Consider the following 25,176-nt stretch of genomic DNA (forward strand, 5'->3'; position numbering starts at 1 on the left):
TCTCACCTCTCAGATCATGGATTTAATTGTAATAATCTCTTTAAGATAAAAATTTGACAGAAATTTATGAATGATATTTGAGGAATTGAGCAGACAGAAAAGGTACAGTAAATTTAAATTTAAACTAATACTTTTGCATTTTGAAAGAAGTAAAGCACACAAATTGAAAATCCAAGATGGTGGCCATGACAGAAGGGATGAAGAAAGTCAAAGCAGTAATGATAGTTCTAGTCAGTTTTATTACTTTAATACAAAAATACCTTAACAGATATTCAGACAGCAGTGTCAGCTATTGCAACCATGATATAAGCAAATGGAGTAGTAACAAGTAATTTCGCAGTAGCAGCTAGACTTAGGTCAATTATCAAATGACTGTTACCAAAACTCACTCTAAAACATAGCTGGTTTGCTATGTTATGCACTACAGCTAAAAGAAAATCTGGATACTCTTGAGAATATATCACAAAATTATGTCAGTATCCTAGAGCTTCCAGAAAGAACAGTGAGCATAGAGTCTTTAGAATTTATCATGAAATGAACTCTGAATGCATAGGAAGAAAGACCACCCCAGATATAAAATGAGCACATGGGGTAATTTCACAAAAGAATACAGTGTTCACATTTAATTGTCAAGTATTTAGACTATAATAACATGTTTCATTTTAAGAAAAAAACATAGGGCAAGCAAATAACCTAAAAGTTGCAGGGTATCAGGTTAGAATAGTGCTGTGTTTGCTAAAAGAAAAGCACTTTCCCTATATCTATGCTGGGCAGGGGAAATTGCATTTAGAGTTATATTATGCTGCCAAGACATCCTGCAACTTCTGAAAGGAACTCAAACTTTTTCTTTCATAATTCCCACAGGTGTCAAATGTTTCCGAAATAAAAAGGAATCAACATAAAAAGAAATGTTAAATAAGGGTGGTCAAGGCAGACAGCTCAGAATATGCAGACAATAAGAGAAAGAGGCAGTTAAATGTTTCACTTACAAAATCATCAGTACAAGCTAAACACAAAAAAAGGTATAAGACAGACAAAATCTAATCAAGTGGGCAAAAGATAGAAAACACATGTCGCTATTGAAGACTTCTCAAACAGGAGTCAGAGCAGCAGGAGAGATTTCCTGAAATGGGATTAAAGAACCAGAGGCGGGATTAATGAGAGCACAGCTTAGAGTAGAGGACACGGAGGACATTTAAACCATTTTTCTGTGAAGTCAGGATCTACAGGAGCAATATGGTTAACCGCCTGAGAGTAATCAAATGCCAGGCAGGGCAAAATGACAACTTTAAAACATATCAGAAAGGAGCACATAATACTAAACGAGATTTGCAGTTTGCAAGGATTGCATATTGAATATGAAGAAAAGAGCAACTTGAATTAACCTGCATGAAATGCAAGAAGCAAAAATAATATTTTCCAGTCCTTACCTCCTTATACCCCCTTTGTCTTGCTGCAAGAAAGCCAAACCAGTTGCTAGATAAATGCTATATCCAGTTCAGATAGACTGATTAATTCTGTCTTTTTCCACAAGTATTCAAGTTGGAAAAGAAAACTATCTGAAACAAAACCATGAAAATAGTAAATATATATCAAATGTAATATAAATGAGACACAGAATGTTTTTCTTGAAATGTATAAAGGAAACTGACAATGATATTTATAACATGTTTAAATCTATTGTGCTAATACTTTTTATTGTGTTTCAATTAAGATGACACGTTTATGGGACAGCAATATGAGAGATAAATCAAAATATTGAGAAATGCAGACCAATGACTAAAATGAAAAAGATCATATACTAATAAGAACAACTGAGATCAAAGTATGTTTATAATAGATAAACTACAGTATAAGAAATAGGAGACACTTGAAAATAAAGGGGACATTTGAGGAACTGGAAATTTAAAGAACAGACCATGCACACCAGTAGTAATAATGAAAGTCATTCACTTGGTCAAATGCTCCAAATATCAAATTCAAAAGTCCAGAAAACTGAATCATTTTTTTGTTGGAGTTCGATGCTTTGGAGGAATTGCCTTTCTCCAAGACTGTGCATTCTCAGAGTTGATATATTTATAATTTTAAGGACAGTGTAGGGATGCAGTGAGGCTTGCCTTCCTGCACCCCCCCAAGGGTTAAAGGTTATATATTTTCTGTTTCAGTTTTTTGAATGAATTCCATAACAACATAATACAAGGAGAGAAAACGCACTGATACTACATGATATGGCGACAGAGTGAAGTATTAAACATTAGTAAATCACAACATTATAAAAAATGCAACAAATGGATATATCACAAAAGACAAGATTCACTTGGACCAGTGAAGAAAGACATGACCTGGGAACCCCTGGAGATGATCCACTGTTTCAATGGTTAGTTACTTCTGTTAATATTTGGTTCTACTGTTTGGGTCTAACTAGACTGATCAGATCACAAGTAAGAACAGGCAAATTAAGGCAAAGTTAGGTGTCTCAGAGCTGCCAGGCTCAACTTACTGTTATATTTTTCCACTATAATTAATTTTCCAGCTATATCTAAGTTTAGAAAGGAAGGTTATACTTGTCAGGATGATAAAAAAGGGAACATTAATGCTTATACAATAAAATGTTAAATGTATGTCTTTATGGCACAAAGCAACTATAACATTTGAGTAATAAAGGGATGAAAACAGCATTATTGTCAGAAGCCAAAGGATAGGATAAGATAAAGCCTAGATTAAAAAAACAGTACAAAGGGTCAGGGATGCTTAGCTGTAAAGCCTTGGTCAAAAGCTGTGTAACAACATCTGTGAACAAATCACATAAATGAGTACTACTGAAAGACGATAAAGACAAAGATGGGGATGATGATCTCCAAATTTTAGAGATTACAAGGTGGAACGGCTAGCTAACTATTAATATCCCAGTGCAGATTACACCAAGGACTGGATCAATCTCAAATAATAATCCAGGGGGAACATATGTTAAAAGGAAGGGATTTAAATGTTGCACTAGATCCCTGCATGGGCAAAACACCTCCAGGGCAGAGTAGAATCTATAATAAAAGGATACTTTGAAACCATGAACTAATTTTGTTTTAAACATTTGCAGCAGACAGTAAATCCCACAACCCAGGGTTATGCATATTAGCAGCCAAACAGGATAATCAGTGGATGGGACAGATGGCTGACAAATAACTCCCTAAACTCAAAAGTAAACGGTTGAAATAGTTCCAACTATTTCCACCCGTGTTGAAATAGTTCCAACTCCATTGTCTAATCAATGTTTGTAATGTGAATCATTAACACTCAGAAAATAAAACCTACAAACTTCAGGAAGTTTGACCTGCTGTGATTAAAACACAGGGAATGAGCAGACAGATACAAAACATGAATTATAGAATTTTGAGAAATTAAAAGACAAAACATATATGATTAATTAGTATTTGGCTAGGATTTAAGGATCAATGGAGGAATTCACTCAGTAAGTAATGTGGGCATGGAAAGTTGCATAAACAGACAATGTGCAGTCACTTGACTGGAACATTAATGATATGGAGGGAATATATCAGAAGGGCAACTGTAAAGGTAAAACATTTATAAAGTTTAATTAATGTAAAAAATATAGGATGATGCATATGAACAATAAGACAAGAAAGTTAGGACAAACAAACTTTTCTTTTGGGCCAAAGGAATAACATATCCAAAAAAGTTAGCAAGACAGTGCCAGCAAAAGGCACAACAGCTTGCCATTGTCACTTTCAAAGATGACCAGGAAAAGGTGGTTTCAAATCTAACAATTTTGATACAAGACTATGAGAAGGCAGGCACAAAAATGGCTAACATAGATGATATGCAATGCAAGGAGTTGTTGGTGCAAATAACCTTCCCAAAATATCACAGGAAAGTAAAAGAATAGTAGTTTCTGTGGACAAAACAAAAATCATCCAAACTATAAAGGGATTAATGGCATGAAAGCATCATGACTGGATTAACCACAGACTTTTATAAGTTCCTAACTCCATTAATTCTGGAAAGCTACATCAATTTTACACAGTGTCAGTATTTAGGGGATCATTCCCACAAAAAAATGCCCTGGCCAGAATTGTGCTCTGAAACCCAGGGAGGAATGACAAAAAGTGAACATTATAGGACTATTTCCCAACTGCAACTAGACCTGAAAATTTTAACTATAATATTAGTAAAGACGCTAGAGAAAATCTCTCCTAAGCATATCCTCTTCAACCACCAAAGCTTCATAAAAGGAAGGGAATAAAAGCAGTAGAATATTTAATCAGACTTTTGTTCAACATACAAAGATATACACAAAAGTGAGATTGGGGGGCAGAACACCACTACTGAAAGATTATTAGAAATCACTCATTTAGTAAAATAGAAATATTTACTGGCATTCATGACAAAAATAGTGTTCCCACATTTCTATATAAGGAAATGCCAGATCATGTACTAAAATCCAACACTGATACTAGTCAGTATACAAAAAGTACATGAAGGGCTGCCCACTTTCACACGTTATTCATACTTGTAGTCATTTCATTGGAGCAATCGGTAAATAACTCAATAAATACATAAATTTACATTAAGTTAAGTATCCCAGTATCAGAGACAAAAATGTTTATCAATATCTCTAAAGCTAATCCCAAAGACAATCAAGGAATTTTCAAAAAGTTCAGTGCACTGCATCAATTGCAGTGAACATGTATTCACTTATTCAAAGGATAGAATAACACATAAAACAAAACGTAATACCCAAGACTACACTTGTCACTAAACAGGAAAAGATTTGTAGACAAATGTAAAAGCCCTACAAGATAATTTAAAACAAATCAATGCTCAATGAAAGAAACCATTTCTTTACCCTTCCCTTGTAGGATACACATAATAAAGATAATGATCTTACCAAAATAGTTTTTTTAAAACAGTCTGGAAATTTAGTGACACAAGCAATTAACCAAAAAGCTTGGAAAGACGATTCTAACATCTAATTTATTTCAAATAAATGATATACAGTAAGTCATATTACCTGATACAATGTTAAAAATAAGGAAACATTTGGGATTGTCTTAAACATATATTAATGATTCTAACACTTATAAGTGAATAGAGATCAGAACGTTGTTGTAAAGAAAATAATTGTGCTATTTCTGTTTAAATAGATGCAAATATTGAATGGCTGAGGAGTGGATTTTAAAAGAACTGTAATCAGTATGGTTTTATAAAAAAGTGGAGATATGAATATTTTGTAGTTCAGTACCAGCAATTTTTGAAGATCAACAATTATTGAGCTGAAAAATAATTTTCAGTGGAGTTGTGAAAATACTTATAAAATGACCCTAACTAGAACTGCAATAATTAATAAATTAATAATAGTAAAAGTTATAATTTTCTCTTAAATTTTATTTTTTAAAAGGTCTACTTTGATATTAGTGTACATAGTGCATTACCACCTGCTGATACTGACAATCTGAACATGTCGAAACCTTATTTTATTGAATGTTTTCTGATTTCTCTAATTCTATGGACTTGGGTGAAAAAGGGAAGGGGTGGGTTTCTAATTTTTAAAATGTCCTTTTTCTCAGGATTTATGTTACCTTGAAGGTAATATATTTGGAACTTAGAGATGTGGGGGCTCTGATTCAAGGGATGTTCCTCATTGGAAGTTGCTGTACTCAGTACTGTCATGTGATTTTTAGAATCTTTTACTTCACTGCTTTTCCAGGCAATTGCATTTGTCATCAGTTTTTATGGACCAGAAGACTCAGGGCACTGTACTGGAAGCCTTATATTTCTACTGAACCAGCTGGAGCAGCAGTTGAGTATAACCTAGAAACACTGAAGTGAAACTTTCTTTCATGTTCCATATTACTATGCCAAGTTCAGATTAGGATATGTCCATACAGGTTCATAGCTGCTTACTAGGCTATTGATCTATCTTAACAAGCCTGGCCTTACATTCCCATGGTTGATTTTCAGCCCTTATATTTTGTATATGAATAGGCCTGACACAGGCAGAATAATGATATGTTGGGATATTTACTTGTTTGCCATATCCATGAGAGACAAAGGTGATAAATTAGGGGTGAATTTCTGACTTCCCATGCATTTGTACAATTATACTTGAATAAGTAAGAAGAATGCTTCTGCTTTACATGGTGTGGAAGAAGGTTCCACAGGAGAGGTGTTCTATTTGATGTTTACCCTTTCTACATATTTATGTTGCAAAAGATATTGAGATTCCCATAAACAGATGTACATGCTACCACTGAACTTGTGAATGTGTAAAATGTCTGACAGGATAGGGTCTGTTGAGGGTCTATACACAAGACAATGGGCAAATCTTAGTGGCCTGTATGAAACAAAGAGTGGCAATGCTCTGAGACTGTCACTGTAGTTCTTGTGATTTAAGCCCTTGATTTTAGTAAGTGAATAAACACTGTGGTCACTTGAGCTGTGGCAAGTGTTTGGACAGATACCAAATGAGTGAATAAACACTGTGGTCACTTGTGCTGTGACAAGTGTTTGGACAAATGCACACCAAATGAGGCATTATCTTCAATGACTGTACTAATGAAAGCTGAGTACAGTGGAATTATTACATCCCTGGACCTGCCTGACATCCCTCCTCTGAGCCAGTAATCAAAGAGTCTCAATCCTCACCACTGACATTGGTGAGGGACACCTTGAACAAAAATAGATACACACAGTATTTCCAGACGCAACTCTCTGCACCAAGCACAATCCCCCATAAGAGCACACAGGGAACACACTCCCATCCTGGGGCTGGGTTTCTCTGTCTCTCACCAGGCCCCAAATAAGACTCCACACTGACACAGCTATAGAGCTGAGTCCTCAGCCAAGTGCTGCAAACCAAGTCTTCCACTGCCCTCGCTGTGAAACCAGTGCTCTGTGTTCCTGCTCCAAGTAGCTAACACACACACACACACACACACACACACACACACACTCTTTGAGATTTGATTTTCATACACACCTGGGAAGGTTGGCACAGATTTACCAGCTATCCCCCACCCGCCCAGACTATAAGGTAGATATTGCCACAAGAACACTCTAAAGCCAGCTACTCTAAGCTCTTACAAGGGTACCCAATTATACTGAGTAAAATTAAAACTAAAATAAATGGTAGTGTTTCGCCAATGCAGCAAGGCTTTCAGAAGTGGCCACAGTGTCACCAAATAAATATAAGTACTCTCAAAGATTAAAATATTCTCTAAAAGACCAGTCACAATGAAATGTTTAAATATATTTAATAATAAATAATAAAAACAAAATACTAAATATCTACTTACAATAAATACCAGAGTTTCAGACACAGGAAATATTAAAAATAACACCAATGGAAAGATTCACACAGATACAGGAAAAACAATACTTAACTAATCTCACTATATTTTCCTGACTGATCAAAATAATTACTGTCCCCTAGTTCACTTAGTAGAACAAGGCAAGATGATGTAGATGAGTGGTCCTTCTTTGTCAGGTGTCAAAAACAGACTGCCCTGAGACGTGTATCTCATCTAGTATTAAAATATCATCTCAGTGCTGGCTTACAGAATAACATCACGCACATCTGGTCATCTGACTTCTGGTTCCCACACTACCCCCTTTACTAAAACCTGAACAAGAATCTAGCACATATGTGTCATAATACACACATATAGAGCTTTGCTAAGATGTGTTACAGCATCCGTTTCAAAACCTTTCACCCTTCCAGGCTAGCAATTCATTTACCACTAAGGACAATACAGTAGGATTCCCAGTCCTGGTTTTCACAGACATTTTGTCTCTAGCTGTAATCAGAACTGTAAGCTACAGTCTTTATGCCCTAAACCAGGTAATTTAATTTCAGACTATTTTTCAAAGTTAGCTGGACTAAGATTAACCTCTTCTCTTCCTGTACCCTCTGTTACAATATATTCATTTCAACAGTTACAATACAGTCTGACATACAGGTGTACTTTCCTGTCCAGCAGAAAAAAACATGAAAATACTAAATATCTACTTACAATAAACACAGAGGTTCAGTCACAGAAAATATTAAAAAAAATAACACCAATGAAAAGATTCACACAGATACAGAAAAACAGTACTTAACTAATCTCACTATATTTTCCTGACTGATCAAAATAATTACTGTCCCCTAGTTCACTTACTAGAGCAAGGCAAGATGATGTATATGAGTGGTTCTTCTTTGTCAGGTGTCAAAAGTAGACTGCCCTGAGACTTCTGCCTCATCTAGTATTAAAATATCATCTCAGTGCTGGCTTACAGAATAACATCACACACATCTGGTCATCTGACGTCTGGTTCCCACACTACCCCCTTTACTAGAACCAGAACCAGAATCTAGCACATATGTGTCATAATACATACATACAGAGCTTTGCTATGATGTGTTACAGCATCCGTTTCAAAAACTTTCACCCTTCCAGGGCAGCAATTAATTCACCCATAAGGACAATACAGTAGGATTCCTAGTCCTGGTTTTCAAAGACGTTTTATCTCTGCCTGCAATCAGAACTGTAAGATACAATCTTTATGCCCTAAACCAGGTAATTTAATTTCAGACTATTTTTCAAAGTTACCTGGACTAAGATTAAACTCTTCTCTTCCTGTACCCCCTGTTATAATATATTCATTTCAACAGTTATAATACAGTCTGGCATACAGGTGTATTTCTTTCCTGTCCAGCAAAACCCACTGTTGGTACATTCTTAACACAAGCAGCTTTACAAATACATTTTCAAAACAAGCACCTGTAAAAATCACTTTGATATACAAATAAATCATTCTTTACAAATCTCCACCTTGCTATGCTGGCATATGTTACACGTCCATTGCCCTACTGCACCTGGCATAGGTGGCAGTACCTCACATAATCACAACCTGAATGTCATAGGTTTAGGTCATGTTGATTTTGCCACTGTGCTAAAACCGCAGACTCTCTCTCACCCCTTGCATTATAGGGTACAGATATCTGGCTCATTTATATAACCACTGTCATGTTAAGTTACCATGTAATGTAAGACAATAAGTCAAAACTTAACTTATTTTTATGATTCAGTCTTACAATAGACACCAATAAGTCAGGGAGGAATGGAAGTTTTTTTCTGCTTTTCCTTCTGGATTAAAATGGGAACAAAACAAGAATTAGGAAGTTAGCATAGAGACCTACAGTTGTAAGCCAACAAAGTTGCCTTTTCTAATGTTGGGTTTTATTCTGTTAGTTTCTACATGCAGATGGAATAGCTTTGATCATAATTACTGAACCTGAAGAGCTCACATAGCCCAGAAAAATAAGCTGAGTAAGTTTATCAAATCAAAATTTTTTAAACGTGTAGCCATGATAAAATTACTTTAGATACAGATTCTTAAATGATGGAATGGTAACACTGATAACAGAAAATTTAATCTGAAACACCAAACAGCAGCTACAGTTTTCTGCTGTATGTGCACTTTTCCTCTAAAGCTGTATCACAGAACACATGTGGGATGTAATTCTGAATAATATTCTGAGCTGGCAATCAATAATGTTGTTGTCAACAACTTCACAATTTAGACATTTCCATAGCTGTTTAAAAGATTATTTTTTTATCTAAAGGGTACAGTTTTTTCTTCTCGTTCAGTGACACATTTTTATACCACATTATTCAGTTTGTACCCGTGCTACTTAGCATTTTGTTTTAAACATTTGGCATTTGATTCCATGACTGATACTGTTATACCCACCAAGCTTCACAATACATCTACGCTGTCCTCCCAGCTACTGCTGCCTGTACAGTTCTGAATCCCTATATTGCTCCTACTATGCCCCTATGTGATCCAAGTGGGCCCCACCACCTCAGGGTATCTACCTTACAGCACTCTCTCATAATACCTGAGTAGGAGAGGAAGCCCACTGAGGTTGTAGGCCATTCCACAATGACCCATAACACATGAGGTGGAGAATAAATTATGACCAACTCCATCACCCTCCACACATACTGATATATACAATTCTGGGAGGATAACGATGGGTGGACTAAGGGTGTGCTCTCCCTTGGTTGTTAGAGTGACCCACATTCTTGCTTATCTACACAGCAAGCCTAGCAATCTGTCTCACTATGAGCTTAGGACTCCAGCAAACTCAGGATGATCTCTGCCTTGCATGCTTTCTCTTCTAGGATAGGGAAACCCATTACTGCTACCTTGCAGTCAGGTATCTGAGCTGCTGATTTAACTCCGATTGCCTAGACTATAGGGAAGGCTATATCCCTTATCCACTGTTGAGGCATACTATGATTTAAAATTTTCAAAATAATATACATAATATGAAGTACCGTGGAAAACTTCAGTAAATTACTAACTTTACCGAATCACTTAAATATTCAGTATTCAGGGAATAAAAAATAATTTGGGATACCAGAGTAGTGTACAGCTTAACAATATTTCCTCCATGTTCATGGTTTCCTGACTGATGTACCTTCTCTACACATTATGAATGTTCTCTGTGTTTTCTGCAAGTTCTCAGGTTTGCACTCACATCCAAATGTCATGTGATATCATCCTGAGTGTGTGTGTGTGTGTGTGTGTGTGTGTGTGTGTGTGTGTGTGTGTGTGTGTGTGTGTGTGTGTGATTGTACTCTGCCTTATGCTTGCTGAGTGCCAACAGTGCTCTGAATAGGATAAAAGCTGTACTTGTTAAGTTCTTTGTACGAAACTGAATTATTAGTTCATCCTATACAGCTTTCTTTTAAGTAAAAGTTTAAATAAGTATTCTGACAAAACAAAATGCCACAGGGCTATCATTTGCTATTTCACAGGGAAAGACTGTAACTTACATTATTAATTAATGAATTAATGGTCAAGAGACAGCCTCAGAATGAGGGTAAGCTCTACTTAGACTTAGCTACACATAGTTACACCTATAGCTAACATTTCAAACAAAGAAATGGAGCATTTATATTTAAGTATTTAGATATTTTACCTTCAAGTGCATTATTTGTATATATGGAGGTCTTCGGTACACAGTAACATATTTCAACTACCATATCTCAACAGTTCTGTAGTGGAGAGGATCTTTATATCCACAGTGTCATCTAATCATCTTTAAAATACAAGAGTTGTACAGCGAAATAGGTTAACTTTGTTGTATAGATATAGCAATTATTTTGTTAATGCTAAAAGTAACAAAAATTCCTTTATAGACAAGGAGAGCTAGATTAATACTTCTTCAGAACTTTTACTGGATGTTCTCCAATTTTGTTAAGAAGGAGAAAATGTAAAATAATGTGTAGAGGAGTAGTGCAGTCCTACTTCGGCTTCTCTTGTACGTGTTCTTCATGGGTAACCACCATTTACTCCTAAAAGGTAAGGAACATTTAAAGATATCTAAAAGGGCATTTCAAGAAGGTTTTATCATCATGAATATGTCATAATAATTAATTTGAAACTGGCTAGCCTCCAGCTACCACACAAGACCAAGTCTTAAAAGTGCTATCATAAGCTAAAAATACACATTGATGGGTCCTGACAATATATTAATAAGTCTTCCCTTTACTCATACAGATTTTTACCAAACTACCAGGAAATTTCAGACAGGGAAACTTAATAAAACCACAAAAGCATGGCAGTAAAAAGGCAGAAGACAAAGTGCACAGGAATATTAATGGAGACAGTTTATTGTAAGTGCTTTCATTTGGCGTAATCTCCAAACTTCATCAGACAACATAAATTAAAAATTTACCCTTTTTATATCACATTGCCTTTCTTCAAAATCCAGCAGCCAATAAAAACACAGCATAAGCTTTCACCTAGTTAACCCTGTAGTTACCTATGCATATAATACATTTAAATCACTTAAATTACTAAACATATTAAATACATTTAATATATATATATGAAAAAATATATATACAATAAATATAAATATACAACAACTAAAACTACCTATTAAATACTTTCAATTTTAAAAGACTAGAAATTGAAATCATATCAAGACAAGGTGGAAAACTAGCATTTAAAATATTTACACCAGGTTTCCTTCTGTTCTAAATATAATGTTCATGGCCCACCACGGGGGTCCTTCTTAACTTGATGTATAACTGCAAATTTGAATGTATGTTCAGGGTACATTTTCAAATACCTATATAATGCATTAGTTTCTTTCTTCTGTGAAATCTCATAATAATGCTGATAAATTCTTTGAGCTAGTATTCGCTGTGTCTTCCCAATATAGAATGCTGGACACTGTAGGCAGATAGCAATATAAACAACTGCTTGGGAATAACAACTAAACCTGTCCCTTATATATGTTTTTATATCCCTAACTTTAATACAAGACCCAGAAAATACACAACAACACTGATGGCACATCACAGAGGGTGTCATCTTACCATAATTTCCAACAGGATCCTGTCTTTCCAATATATTTTTGATATTAGGGCTTCTTCTATAAACAATATTAGGGTGTACTCCCAGCCTGGCTACAATGTCCTTATCTCCCATTATAATATTCCAATTTTTACATAAAATGTGAGAAATGTCAGAAATTATATAACTATTACAATGATATGTTGTAACAAATGGACAAACAATATAATTTCCAATGAACCTATTCAATGGAGCAATATTTACTTCATCTCTAGCCTCACCATCCACAACCAGGGAATCTTTATTATCCATAAACCTTACACCCTGCCTACTCTACTCAACGGGGTCAGACAACAGAGGAACATATATTCTATGCCTACGTTTCATGATGACTTCATTCCATATCTTGGTTATAAACCATGAAGGGTACCCTCAATTCAAAAACATGTTGGAAATATGGGTACATTCTTCCAAGACATCATCATACTCAGATAACATGCATGCTGCCCTCACCATTTGACCTTTTACCTCCCCATTTTTAACATGCAAAGGGTGGCTACTGGATTAATGTAAATACTTATTCGAGTAAGTCGGTATTATATATATATAATGCATTACAGAAACAAGTCTTTTTATCATGGTTCTTAACTTGATAATTAATGAATCCTCCGGTAAATCCTTCTGGACTTCAGTGGGATATTATCCATTTCAGCAAGGATTTAAAATATAGGTCTTATGAATAAACACTATTTCTTTAAGCAGTCAGCTTACATATAATACAGCTTTTCAAGCAGTGTCCTCTATTCTTTAGGACAAAAAATATATGTATCACATATTGAATTGTAAGTTTTGCTCTTAAGTCTTCTTTCACATTTTAACATATTTTACGTACATACATGAAGTTTATTCCACACCTATGTTAACATTTAGAACATTTACAATTTTTTACCATTTTCTGTCATGTAGAGAGATACTATTTTGCAGCAAAGTCTTTTCTTTCAAAATACCCTACTACCACCATAGTGCTCCTTTAAGTGATTTGTGTATTTGATATGCAGATCAGATAATCAATATGCAATATCATGATTTTGGCAGCTTTCTGGCAATATAAATCTTTTACAGACTAAGCAAGATCTCCCTGACAAAAATCATTTGGAATATTTTAACGGCTTGAGATTAAAAATAAAAATTGTCATGGAGTCACTTTTCATTGCACATGGAGTCACTTTACATTGCACATGGAGTCATTTTTCATTGCACAATAGGATGAACTTCCTGTTTAGTATTCAGGAGAGCACACAGAGGCTACAGTTTACCTACTTTAATTTACATGAATGTTCATTTATCATCTCAAAATGTCTAGAATTACTCATGTAGTTGTGGAGATAAGTCCTTTGCTGAAAGAGCGAGCATACTGTGATGTGGCATAAAGCTATGCCAGTAGATACAGTACAATTTCTTTCCAAATGTTGACTCACATGTGGCAGTATATCTTGGCATAATTATTCCCTTTCTCTCCCTCTTTCCCAAAGTTATTTTTTTTATTTTAACCTGGTTTTACAAAGGCATGTATGGTTCTCACTTGTCAGGATCTTTTCTGAAAGACAGCAATGCCTTATTTGCATTTTAAATGTGTTGACAAAATTGACCTGTTTGTTTTAACTGGCATCCTAGGCGGTATGATATCAGATTTCTCCTGTTTCCAAAGGCAGCGACCTTACGTTTTTTTAGTTCATGAAAAAAAAAAATTATAAGCTTCTTTCTTGCCTTTCCTGTAACTAGTCTAGTCCAGATACAAACTTGCTGTATCCAGGACTGTTGGCAAGCTTCTGAACCCCCCCCCCCAAGCCTTTCTGTGTTGGAGGGAAGCTTTCTAGCTTATCAGTGGGAGTGATAAGCACTAGGTAACCCAACTACCATGGGAAGAGTGGGTTTTGGCCCAGAAATTGTAGTTCATTGGCAGTTTTTCAATCTCTTTCTCCTTTCTGGTTTAAAAGCCCACGTTTGCATTTGGTCCCCGCCTTTCCTGTAACTAGTGTAGTCCAGGTACAGATTTGCTGTATTCAGGACTGTTGGTAAGCTTCTGAGCCCCCCAAGTCCTTCTGTGCTGGAGAGAAGCCTTCTAGCTTATCAGTGGGAGTGGTACACACTAGGCAAACTATCTACTACAGGATGAGTGGTTTTTGGCGCAGAAATTATAGTTTATTGGCGGTTTGGGAAGCTTTTCCATCTCTTTGAACCTTCTGATTTAAAATCCTATGTTTGTGCTTGTTTCCTGCCTGTCCTGTTACTAGTCTAGTCCAGGTACAGATTCGCTCTATCCAGGACTCTTTGTAAGCTTCTGAGCCTCCAAGCCTTTCTGTGTTGGAGGGAAGCCTTCTAGCTTATCATTGGGTGTGGTAAGCATTAGGTAGCCTATCTACCACAAGAGGAGTGGTTCCTGGCCCAGAAATTGTAGCTACTGGCTGTATGAGCAGTTTTTTTTCCATCTCTTTCAACGTTCTGGTTTGAAAGCAGCACTTGCGCCTGTTTCCTGCCTTTCCTATAACTAGCCTAGTCCGGTTACAGAGTTGCTGTATCCAGGACTGTATGTAAGCTTCTGAGCCCCCCAAGCCCTTGTGTTAGAGTACAGCCTTCTAGCTTATCAGTGGGAGCGGTAAGCACTAGGTAGCCTGTCTACCACAAGAGGAGTGTTTTTTTGGCCCAGAAATTTTAGTTTATTGACCATTTGGCCAGTTTGTCCATCTCTTTCAACTTTCTGGTTTAAAAGACCACATCTGCGCTTGTTTCCCATCTTTCCTGTAACTAACCTAGTGGGAAGCACTAGAAAGCCTTAAACTGATACAAGCCTTCTAGCTTAGAAGAGAGACTTTGGAGTGATTTAAGTATCAGTTTTCTGTACTTTTTTGTTGTACTTAACTGTTTTCTGCCTAAACGCCGATTTCCAGCATTTGTAATTTAAAAGCTTGTTTTTTTTCACATATTGTACTTATTTGACTGCCTGCACTTCGAAAAGGTTGTTTTTGTTCTAATAATTTGTTTAACTGTTGTAGGCTACACACTAAAGTGCGATAGCCTTTTCTGATCGTTTGTAGTAGTTTAAAGCTGTTTCAAGTGTATTTTTTACTGTTTTGCCTTATCTTTTCAAAAAATAAAAATGAAAATAAAAAATTCCTTGTTTCCCGCCTTTCTAAGCCAGTAAAGTCCAGTTTTCAGGCTAGTGCTGAATTCAGGGCTGTGTTACAAGTTTATGAGTTGCCCATACCTTATTTGGATAGAAGGAATTTTCTCTGTTCACCTGTGAATGAGGGAAGCTTTGAGTAGCCTATCTGTCCCTGGAGGAGTGGTTCCAGCCCATAAGTTAGTAGTTTATTGGCCATTTTGGGCTAATTTCTATCTCTTTCATTTCCCTGCTATAAAAAACACATTTACAGGGTTTTACACGCTGGGCAGTGCTGGTTAGCAAGGGTTAAATTTTTCACGGCTCCACTAAGTCTCCTCTTCAGGTTTTCCCTTGAAAATAGTCTAACTCTCAACCTAAGCACTCAAAAAGCATCCTACAGCCCAGCACTTGCTCATACCTAATAGCAAGCCCTAATATACCCTGACACTTAATTGCCCAGCAGGGCAAGGCTCTTTATTCACCCATCACCAACCAAGCGACTAAGCAGCTCACCCTACTATTCAGGCATGACCAAAGGGCAATTTCAGGTGTACTCTCCAGTCCAGCTGGTGAATCTGAGTATCCTGAGGCAATGTTACAACTGACTCATGTACACAGACAACCCTCTACTCCTACCACAAAACACTAATATATGTGAGAGATGCAATTATACAGCCAAACTGGAGGCTAAGCTGTCTCCACCCAAGAGTGGAACAGACAGTCAAGAGGAGAAGGTTAACACTTGCACCACACCACCAGCCACACATAGACCTATTAAACCAGCACTGGCAAAAAATACAGATAAATACACAAAATCATACTCTGAGGCTCTAAATAAAAACCTGCAAAAGCATCAGAGACCTCCAAAGCAGACACCCAAACAACCTGCACCTCCCATCACAAACCAGACAACATATAAAACACAAAATCAGTGTGCGGCACAATCACAGCCGAAATAACATACCTAACACACTAATAATAGGTGACTCTTTAGTCAGGCACACTGACGTCCCACTCACTAGGCTGGCCAAGCAGAAGATTATGGTTAGCTGCCTGTCGGGACCCAGAATCCGCCACATAACACAAGCACTCAGGTCACTCCAGACCAAGTACAAATATGACTCTGTCATTGTTCATGTTGGTGTGAATTACCTGAGATGTACCTCCCTGGATTACATGAAAAGAGACATGGAGGAGCTCTCTGATCACGTAGCCCAGGCTGGTATGACCCTGATTAGCATCCTGCCCTCACCAAGAATGATACCTCTGTATAAAGAAAAATGTGATCAAATTTCAACAATAGGCTAAGCTTCTGGTGTCATTCAAAGGGGATCCAGTGTGTGTCAGCCTGTAACGACATGCTCGACAAGCCGCGTTGCTTCACAAGAGATGGCTTACACCTGTCATTCCTAGGCTTTTGAATACTGGCCAAGGCTCATGCTGCCCCCATAGTGCCTTTTATAGGCAAGGCTCAAAAGTCAAACCCACCTCCGTAAACAGCACAATTAACAAAAACTGAGGGTTATGCTACTCAATGCCAGGAGTTTAAATCTCAAAATGCACATGCTCAAAGCACTCCTCAGTATGGAGAACGTCGACATTTGTGCAGTAACTGAAACCTGGTTCAAGGCTCCAGAGAGCACCCCAGCACCACCAGGCTACAACTCATACCACATGTTTCGGCCACAGAACATGAACCGAAACACAAAAGGAGGGGGTGAATCCATATTTATCAAGGATACATACACCTCCAGGTTAGTAGCGCAGTCAAGGTCCTACCGACCACCCTGATATTGGGCAATTTCAATTACCCTACCATTAACTGGGAAAACTACTCGAGTACAAACTCCCAGGCCCAGTGGTTCCTGGAATTCATCAACTCAAATGCCCTGGATCAGCTGGAAAACTCCCCTACCAGAGGTGAAAACATACTGGACCTAGTCATCACAAACATGGGCGACAGGTGTTCCACACAGGAGGTCAACCCGTCACTGGTTAGATCACATCATAAACTAATCACTTTGGATGTCCACACCCTACCACCACCCCCAACTAAGGAAACCACAGTAAAAAACTTTTCTAAAGCAAACTTCACCTTACTTAAGACAGAGGCGGTAAGTTTCACAGCCCCCACGCTAAAGGATAACGCTGCCCAAGATGCAGAAACCTTTACAAATGCACTCTATGAGCACCTACAAGAATGCATGGATTGTGCCATCACTGGCAAAACCAACGCTCACTCCTCTAAGAGAAGGAAACCAGTCTGGTGGACCCCTGCCATAAACAGGCTATACAATAGAAGGAGGAAACTAGTTCAGAAAAAAAGCAAATTCCAGGAAAGAAAGACATCCCTGATTAGTATCAGTAAGAAACTATGGTCTCTCATAAAATCATCCAAGGCTAACTTCGAAAGAGAAATAGCCAAGGGTTCAAAAGATAACCACAAAGCCTTCTTTATCTATGTTAAGAATCTAAGTGGCAACTTGCAGATATGCACTGAACTAGTGCAAAATAGCACAAAATATACTGAACCTACTGATATTGCCAACATCAACATCCTGGCAGATAGATTCAGTGCAAACGTCACCCCCCTCTCACCTCAAAAAGGGCCCACAACAATACCAGAAAAGTGTAGTGTCCCGGAAATCACAGACGCACAGGTGAAAATAGCCCTTTCAAAAGCCAAAAACACCGTGTCAATGGGGCCAGATGGTGTCCCAGGCTGCGTCTTGCACGAACTACAGAACGAACTAGCCCCCCATCTAAACACGCTGTTCACCCTCAGCCTCTCCACAGGCTACATGCCCATAGAATGGCATACAGCAATGGTTATTCCATGCAACAAAGGAGGGGCCACAACTGACCTTGGTAACTATCGCCCCATAAGCCTGACTAGCCTGGTCTGCAAGGCTATGGAGCGCATCATTATTGAACTCATTAACAAAGACATTGGGAACCTCCAAATACTTGACCTGACCCAGTTTGGCTTTATTAAGGGCAGATCATGCCTACTAAACCTGGTTGACTTCTTCGAGACAGTCACCAAGGCCATAGATGAGGGAAAGGTTATTCACACAGACTACCTTGACCTCACCAAGGCTTTTGACACCATTTCCCACCTGGGTATTACAGAAAAACTCACTAGCCTGAACATAAACCCCTACATCACGAGGTGGGTTGCCAACTGACTTACAGACAGAACTCACACGGTAAGAATAGTGGGCTCCAGGTCCGACTCTAAACCAGTCACAAGTGGTGTTCTGCAAGACTCAGTCCTGGGACCCCTACTGTTTGGCATATACTTCTCAGAAGTACAGGCAAACACAGGAGGACTATGGCTAACCAATTTCACTGATGACTGCAAACTGGGAGCCATAATTGACTCTCCGGCTGACATGGTCACCCTCCAAAAGGGCCTTACTGAGACGGACACCTGGTGTCAAAGTCATGGCCTCAAGCTAAATGCCAAAACATGCATAGTCATCCCATTTGGGAAAAAGAAAACACCCACGAATTACCACATAGGTGGCAGCCCCTTTAATACAGAAGAGGTAATAAGAGATCTGGTGACCCAGGTAGATAGTAATCTCTCCTTTGGCAATCATATTGCCAAAGTAGTTAGGAAATCCTTCTATGTGGCCCATCTAATACTAAAGGGTTTGCATCTAGAAGTAAAGAGGTTACAATGCCCCTCTACGCATCACTCATCAGTCCCATCATAGAGTACAATGCCCCATTAGGGATGTACCTCACAAGACACTTCCAAGAGCTGGAGAGACCCCAAAAGTACCTCACCAAGATGATTACTGGCCTCAAACATATGTTCTATGCAGCCCGACTGAGAAAACTCTGGCTGTACTCTGTGGCAAATCGCTTACTCAAAGGTGATCTCTGCCTGACTTACAAAGCCATGTCCAACTCAGAATTGATGGACATGCTCCACCTAAAGAAATCCAAGTCACTGCGAGGCAAGTGCTCTGGTGAGCTAAGCCTCACCACAACAATAAATAGAACATGCTAGAGGGATAGATTCCTGTCAGAGACTCCCCATGTTTGGAACAAAATTCCAGACTACATTAGGCAGAGCCACTCACTAACACGCTTCAAGAGAAACCTTGACAAGTGGATGGGTAACAGAAAATACACCCCTGGGATCACTTCATTGGCTTTGCTTGACAGAGGATCAGTTAATTAATCAATGGGGTAGCGAAAGCTGACACACTCTGGCTAGGCTTATAAATGCCCTCGGGCAGATAGCCTAGTACCTACCTATGATTACTTGCTTATGATATACATTCTAATAAAATGTAATGTGTAATTAAGTAAATTATTTTCTCTGAACATTATTGCTGAAATATATTGAGTAAAAGTATATGCTTTAAGCATTCAGACAGAGCTATTAAAAGATCGTTATACAAGCACCTTCAGAGCAAATGCATTATGACTACTTATTACATTTCTTAAGGCTACTTAAGTTCCCTACAAGTGTTGAGGAGAGTTTGAAGCCCTGCAAATATTGCAATGGATTTAAAGCATGGGTCCACAGTCTGATCCCCACAGCATTCACCTGCCTGCTGTGTGACTCAGATTGGGTTACTTGAACAGAAAATGCTCTGGGTTTTTGGCAAGCTAGGATGTTCTCTTCCATAGTCTCCTTGAGTATATGCCTGGCAACTACATATGAACCTGATGATTTAACATATGTTTAAATGGATACAAACTAATACTTGATAAGAATCTAAGCATATTTGTTCTCTTTTTTGACCATTGTAACTTTAACTTTTTTTTATAATATATGTATAATAACCTATATAAAACATTTACAAAGACATACATCTGCAGCATTTCTTCCCGGGCCTCCGCTGAAAATTGGCTTTGTTCCAAGTCGGATTTTCCCAGTAAAAAAATGTTAAATAAATAAATAATTAATTAATTATGTAGACTGCTATACATATTAAGAACAACTAGCATAAGTGGGTGTAATAAATTAAAAGAAAATTAGAAGATAGTTGGAATTAAATTTCTATTCAAACTAGGAACCTTAAGTTCACTGTAAAGGAATTTGTTCACTTGTAGTTATGTATCTTTCATATTGTTAATTCTTTGCCTTTTTTTGGCCTTGTCAAATTACATGACATTTTAGGAAGTAGTTTTCATTCTGTTTTTATTTAACCAATATTTTCAAGCTTTAGGCTATTTTGAAGATAACTGAATAGCAATTAATATCAGTATTTTAAATGGCATCAATGATGGCAATAAGCGAGCGAGTTTATTTAAAAAAGCATAAAGCTCAAGTATTTTTCTTAAAGAAAATCATTGATTACAAGATGATATTAATGTTTTAAATAAAAAGGAAAACGAAGTACTATGTTTTAACTTTTAAAGAAATGAGAAGGGCTCCAGCAGTCTTATGCAGAAATTTTATTATAATGTCTAGGGCTACTGATTTGTACGGTGATGATATCATGTATGTGCATGGTCATTACTATTATTAACTTGGATTTCAGCAAATGGATCTAAATCCGCATGTATATGCAAATCTTAACTGACTATGAAGAGAAATATAATAATGGCAGAAGACTAATTGTACACTTAAAAGATAAAGATTTGAGGGGGCGAAGATGCGTGTAAGAGATCTAGCAATGTAGGTGGGGAGAGGTGGGTGAGGAACTAGTGATATAATCAATAGTTTATTTGGAAAATGGTGGTTATGCTGTGTCCATTTTAAATGTAGTTGAGATCAGTATTAAATGCTAAGCCTGCATGATGTTTCATAGTGACAGTAAAGTATTACATTTTCTTTGAATTAAATGGGTAGGTCTGTCTAGCTGCATATACACCCCAGGTTCATTTTCTCATTTATTTGAATAGCTATGTGTCACTTCATGAGGAGGCGTTATCTGTTTATATTGGCTGATACATGCATATTATAATTTATGAATCATAAAACAATGGAGGATACATGAATTTGCACGTGGGGGGGTTATAGTCTGGTTAGTTGACTACCTGAGTGGGAGTGGGAAAGTGGGACACTAGGTTTGGTGATTGTGGAAAGATCACTTTAAAAAACTCTGAAATCATGTCTGGAAAGACCGCAATACATACTCAGTTGCACATGATTTTACAGTAGATGTGTTAGTAGAAACATGGAATTACTGTGCAGCACACAGCACATATATAGATAGTACAAGCATTTTCAGTGCATACCTGGAAGAGATGATTGGTTGTCCACACCAAGTTACACTCTCCTTCCGTGGCATAGTAGGCATATGCACTGTTATAACCTAGGAAAGAGTCCCACTGAAGGTGAAATTAGCCACAGCAAATGATTTAAGTATAATCTTCTATGGTGGGTCTTACAAACACTTTGCTGTTTGAGTAAACATCCCTAGGACACATTTATAGGATCATAGAAGGTTACTAGGTTAATGGCCCTGGGGCCCTTACAAGTCTAGCCAAGAGTTTATCCCCAAAACAGAAACTCAGTCACCACCTGTCACACCTGTCAGTGAGGGACAAAGGTGGAACCCCTGGGACACATTTGAGGTTTTCCATCTGCTCATTAAGGTTGTGCTTGAAGAGGGTCAACGAGGTACTCTGTTTGACATGTATGGGAAGTCTATTCCAGAGATGAGGCAGCCTCTGGGAGACAAACCTGTCTCTCCAGCAGATTTTGTTGATGTTGCATATTAGATTTAGGCCTATAGAGCATGTAATGCGCGAGGAGTTAGACTTACAGATATGAAGCATCTCTAGTAGGGCAGGGTCCAATATTGCCTTGTAGGCGAGACACAGATTACCTCTGAGCAATCTGTATGACACTGAGTAAAGTGACAGTGATTTGAGCCTGACTGCATAGTACAGATGTTGGAGGCCATGGATTCTCTTTGTGAGGAATTTCTGTAGCCTTTCCAGTTGGTGCAGGTGTTTGGAGAGGTACATACCAAACAAGACAATTTACTCAATTATGGGTCTAATGAGGGAGGAGTACAGAGAGGTAATAACATCCTTTTTTTCTGGATGCAATCCCTTTACTTATGAGATGAACCAAGTAAAAGGCTTTTCTGAGTACTGCCACTACATGATGGCTGAATGTGAGATTGTTGTCAACCTGAGTACCCAGGTCTCTCCCCACGGGTTGTGTGTTTAGGGGGTTGTCGTTGATGTGGTATTTGGTAGGGGCCTTGTTTTTGCCGAACGTTATGATAATACATTTAACTGCATTTAACTTAAGGCCATGACTTTGGCACCAGTTATTTGTAGCTGTCAGACCCTCTTGCAGTATGTTAACGTCATTTGGGGAGTCAATGACAGCACCCAACTTACAGTCATCCGCAAACTGAGTTAGCCACAGGGCCTTTGTTTTTGCCTGGACCTCTGAAAAGTAGATGCCAAATAGAAGAGGTCCCAGGACAGATCCCTGGGGAACACCACTAGTGACAGGTCTGCTGTCGGAGGTGGTGGCACCTATTTTGACCTTGTGGGTCCTATCTGTGAGCCAGCTGGCCACCCATCTGATGAGATAGGGATTAACACTGAGTTGTGATAGCTTTTTGATGATGCCCAAGTGGGGGATTATATCAAAGGCCTTGGCCAGGTCAAGGTACACTGTATGTACTGACTTTCTCTCATCCAGGGCTTTGGTGGCAGTCTCAAAGATGTCAGCTAGGTTCAGTAGGCAAGATCTGCCCCTGAATCCAAATTGGGTGGGGTCGAGTGTTTGGAGATTGACGATGTCCTTGTTTATGAGATCCATAATAATACAGTCCATGGCTTTACAGATCAGACTTGTCAAGCTAATGGGGTCATAGTTTCCCTGATCAGTAGTGGCACCACCTTTGTGCTATGGGATGACAATGGCAGTTCTCCACTCTGCTGGAATGAAGCCTGTATTTAGACTGTGGTTGAACAGGGTGCTCAATGGCAAAGCTAGTTCTTGCTGGAGATGTTGCAGAATATATCCTGGGATATTATCAGGTCCCATGTAAGTTGTGTTCTTTGCCTTGAATAGGGCTTTTAACACTTGATTTACGGAGATGTGAGGTATGGGTCAAGTATCATGAATGTCGACTGGGCCTTTGGGGGCTATAAGGGGGTGAAGCTTGCACTGAACTTATCAGCTAGCAGGTTGGCTAAGTCAGTAGGATCAGTGTAAGTGGTACCATTAAGTACTAATTCGGAACAAACTTGGGCTTTGCCATGGAGGTTCCTAACGTAACTGAAGAAGGACTTGTGGTTTCTCTTTGTTTCAGTGGCTAGTTTAAACTCATAATTGGCTTTGGGGCTTTAGACTAGTGATCTAATTTGATTGTTGAGGTGCAGGAGGGAGATTTTCCGATTTGGGATTTGTTCCTTTTTACACTTGGACAACAGTTTCTTCCTTTTGTTGTAAAGCCTGTTTATAGAGGATATCCACCAGACATGTTTCTGTTTCCCTGAGGAGTAGGTTTTAGTTCTGTCGGGTATGACTGAGTCCATGCATTTGTACAGGTGCTTGAATACTGCACTGGTGTACTGTTCAGCATAGTTGTCTGTATCCTCTGAAGTGGGTGGTGGTGTGAAGCTTCTGATACCCTCCCTTAGGAGTGTGTAGTCAGCTTTTGAGAATTTTTTTATCCTGATTATGGCTGGGGAGGGTTTGGATGGGATATAAACTTCGAATGAGACAGACTGATGATCTGATCTCACCAGGGAAGAACATACTATGGGAGTGGTGCAGCAGTCACCCATGTTGGTGAGAACCAAGTCCAGTATGTTCTCTCCCTGTGGGGAATGAGACTAGCTGGTCTAGTGCGTTAGAGTTGATGAAGTCAACAAATCATTGGGTGAGTACATTATTGCAGGAATAGTTCACCCAGTCTATTGTGGGATAGTTGAAGTCACCAAGGATCATGGTGTTAGGGGGTATCTTGATCGAGTTAAGTAGGTTCAGGTAGGAGAAGTTGGTGTCCTGAGACATGGAGAGGGGTCTATAGCTGGCTATAACTTGGATGGGTGTCTTACCAACTGTCAGTTGCACTTGGAGTAATTCCAGTGTGTCATGCTGGTAAACCAGTCTGGAACTGTGCCTGTCTTTAATGAAGATAGAGAATCCACCACCCTTAGTCATCCTGACCTCATTTTGGGGTCAAAAAGTGTGGAATGAGGTATAGCCTGCTAAGGCGAAGGTGCTCTCCATAACCCTGAACCAAGTTTCTGTGGCTGCACAGACATCGGCATCTTCCAGTGTGAGGAATGCCTACAGTGAGTGCATTTTCAGATTAAGGTTCCTAGCACTGAGCTTCAATTTGCTTTTTGACAGATATTTCATGTTGGAAGATTTGTCTTTGGGACATAGCCTAAAAAAAGGCACAATGGGGGAGGCAAGAGCCTTGGCCAAGATCTGGAACCCCAGGGGTGACAGGTGGGGGCCATCTCTGGCAAAGCATCGAGGCTTGTCAGCCATGTCATCCCAGGCAGACAGATACTGGATCCCTTTGGAAAGACACAGGAAACTAAGCCAATTGTTGAAGTCAATTTTTTGTTGGTATTGTGGCATCATTCTTGGTGAAGGCAGGATGCTGCTCAGGGCCAGGGTCACACCAGCCTGGAGCACATAGTCTGAGAGCTCATTCATGTCTCTCTTCATATAGTCCAGGGAA

The sequence above is a fragment of the Protopterus annectens genome, chromosome 7.part0, assembly GCF_019279795.1.
Source record: "Protopterus annectens isolate FY-2018-M chromosome 7.part0, PAN1.0, whole genome shotgun sequence".
In the NCBI taxonomy this organism is placed as follows: domain Eukaryota; kingdom Metazoa; phylum Chordata; order Ceratodontiformes; family Protopteridae; genus Protopterus; species Protopterus annectens.